The sequence below is a fragment of the Pteropus vampyrus genome, unplaced genomic scaffold (assembly GCF_000151845.1).
Source record: "Pteropus vampyrus isolate Shadow unplaced genomic scaffold, Pvam_2.0 Scaffold82, whole genome shotgun sequence".
NCBI classification, from domain to species: domain Eukaryota; kingdom Metazoa; phylum Chordata; class Mammalia; order Chiroptera; family Pteropodidae; genus Pteropus; species Pteropus vampyrus.
In genome coordinates, this window is record NW_011888863.1 from 3,239,501 (window position 1) to 3,242,477 (window position 2,977).

At 39.4% G+C, this 2,977-nt stretch overlaps 1 protein-coding gene across 1 annotated transcript in view; it reads left to right on the forward strand.

Moving 5' to 3' along the window:
- The window catches only part of STK38L (serine/threonine kinase 38 like), a 77,854-nt gene that overhangs the window by 57,595 nt on the left and 17,282 nt on the right, over nt 1-2,977 (forward strand). The window lies entirely within an intron of this gene.

Sequence of the window (2,977 nt, forward strand, 5' to 3'; positions counted from 1 at the left end):
CCTTCTTCAGTGAAAATAAAGGACAGTTCTCACTACCCTCAGTCCCTATCACATATCAAAAAAGCAAATTCTCAGGAGAATTTGCTGATTTTACTTATTTCCTAAATCTGTAACCACTCCAATTTCATAATCTGGGCTCTATCTCTGTTTCTTGTGACTTTAGTTTACAGAGTGGCCACAAATCTGAAATCATCCACCTGTGGTTCCAGTCTGAACATATACACTATAGAAATCTAAATTCAGTGCTAGCGAAGGACTCAACAGTGGGGGTACAGAGGAAGATGGACCTTTCTGAACCAAATGCTTTACTTCAAGTCTTTTAGTCCCCACCTGAAACTTATTTTGTTATTACAACAATGTAATATAAATTTATTTAAATGTGGCCCACTTGAATTTTTATTTCATTCTTTTACTTTATTTCTATTTCGTTCATTCAACAAGCATGTATATGCTAGGTTCTGGAATATAATGGTTAACAGGACAAACCCGATCCTTGTTCTTTTATTGTAGTGGGGAAAATGGGCAGACAGCTATTTCAAATAGTCATGATTGATTAGTCCTATGAAGAAAGTTTTTACAAAAGGATAAAATGATGCAGATGCTCGGGGTTTAGAAGGAAGAATTTGATCAGGAAAGATTTCTCTGAGGAGGGAGTATTTGCTGAGAGAATAATGAAAATGACATATAAAGATCTGGCAGAATGAATATCCAGGTAATAAATGCAGAGGCCTGCTCAAAGAAGGGGAAGAAGCCATTATGGCTGGAATTAAGTGAGGGGAAGAGTGGTTAGAGATGAAGTGGGAGAGGTAGGCAGGGACTAGATCTTGTAGGGCTTTGAAGGCCAACATGCACAGTTTGGGTTTTATGCTAAACAAAATTGGAAGACACTTTTGTTTAAATAGAGGAGTGGCATGTCTGATTGATGTTCTACATAGATGAGTCAGTTCCTTTGCTTGCTTACAGGAGAAACAAGAGTTGAAGTAGGGAGATCAGTTGAGAGACTGTGTAGCAGTTCCAGCTAGTTTGTAATCGTGGCTTATACTGGGGTTACAAGAGTAAAGCTGAAGAAAAGTTAGATAGATTAAGTGTATGTTTAATGGAAGAGCCAGCAAGATTTTTTGTGATATACTCTATGTTCTGGGGTGAGAGGAGGGGCAAGGGTAGTAAGGAAAAGGGAAGAACTGAGGGTAATACCTACAGGTTTACATAGAAGTGGAGTGTATGATGGTAACATTTTCTGATTTAGAAAAGACTGAGGGAGGAATAGGTTTGGATACAATGGGAATCAAAAGTTCTCTTTGTGGCATATTAAATTTGAGCTTCCTCTTAGATATCCAAGTAGACCTATTAAGTTGACAGTTGGCTAGAATATGGGGAAAAGATTGACTGGAAATGTAATTTGGAAGCCACCAAAATATCAGTAGTATTTAAAGTAATAGAACAAGATAAAATTGCTAGGGAACAAATATAGAGAAGAAAAGGGAGCCTGGATCCAAGCCCTAGGGAACGCTAGTCAGAGAAGACCCAGAGAGAACATCTAATCAGATGGGGTCGGGGGTCCTAGGAGAACGTTTTGGAAACCAAAAGAAGAAAGTGTTTGAAGGAGGAGGTTAGTGGCGACTATGTTGAATGTTACTAAGAGAGCAAGAGAAACAGAGGCCACTAGATGTCACAATGTGGAGATTTTGAATACTTTGGCAAAGATAGTTCCAATGTACTGGAGGGCAGAAGCCTAACTGAACTGATGGAAAAGAAAATGGGATTGGAGAAGTAGGGATAGTGAGTATAGGTAAATCTTTCACATGAAGCAGAACCAAAATATCAATAGTATTTAAAGTAGATTGGTAAAGTGAGATTTAAGGTCAAAAGGAGGTTTTGGGTTTTTTTTTCCCCTTGGTAGGAAATGTTTCAATGATGATTGGAATAATCCATTAGGAAGAGAAAAATTGACAATGCAGGAGAAAGAGGGCAAATAATTAGAGCAGTATAGTGCACTGGAAGACAGAGGAGTTGATCTCTGATAGGAGTAGACACCTGTTCATTGAAACAGGAAGGAAAAGCAGAGAAAATTGGAACAAACACTGGGTGATTGATCTGATGATATAAAGTACTAAGTTCCTGCCTGAGCGCATCAGCGTGGGGTGAAAGAGGGAAAGATAGCTTATTGGAGGCATAAGGAGAGAGTTGTGAAATAGTTATAACTTGAAGTGTCGGGAAGCAGACTTGCTAGGGAAATACAGTTGAATGCCCACTGAGATTTGCAGTCATGAATGTAAAGTGAAACCAGTGGGTATAATTAGGTGACTTTTCTCTAGTAATACTTCGTTGCTCTGGGGCACAATAGACATAATAGACAAATTGGGAGTTAACTCAGGTTGGTGTTTTGCCAGCCAAATACAATGGAGGGAGAGAAGGACACAGAAGTTCAAGGTGTTTGCAAAATTTTGAGTGATCATAATGATGGAATCTAGGCTGGGTAGAGAAATAAATGAGGTTATGAGGAGAGTAAGAGAGAAGAAAAAAGTGGTAGAGTCCATGGGATGCAGATTGAAGTATAAAAATAAGAGGCCTGAAAAGTTAAAGGTGGAGATCAGAAACAGAGTTCCTTAAAATTGAGATTTTTAGAGGGAGTATAATGACGATGAGGAAGACAAGAAGGTGAGGAGTTGTAGTGGAGGAAAAGGTCATTGGAGGTGAGAAGAAGTCAAGGAACTGCATAGATAGGCTATTTGATGGTTCATTCTTATGGATATTGAAATCCACCCATGAGTGGGAAGGATGTAAAGGAAATCAGTGAGCTGTGAGCTGAAGTGAAGGCATGAATGAATGAGGGAGATTGACCAGGAGTTCTGTAAATAATAGCAATGAGGAAGGATGACGGCTGAAGTAGTCTCAGCATGTGCTTCAGAGGAGCTGGAGGGAAGGAGAGTGTCACAAGCGGCACCAATGAGAATGAGCAGAAAACCTACCCCCTCAC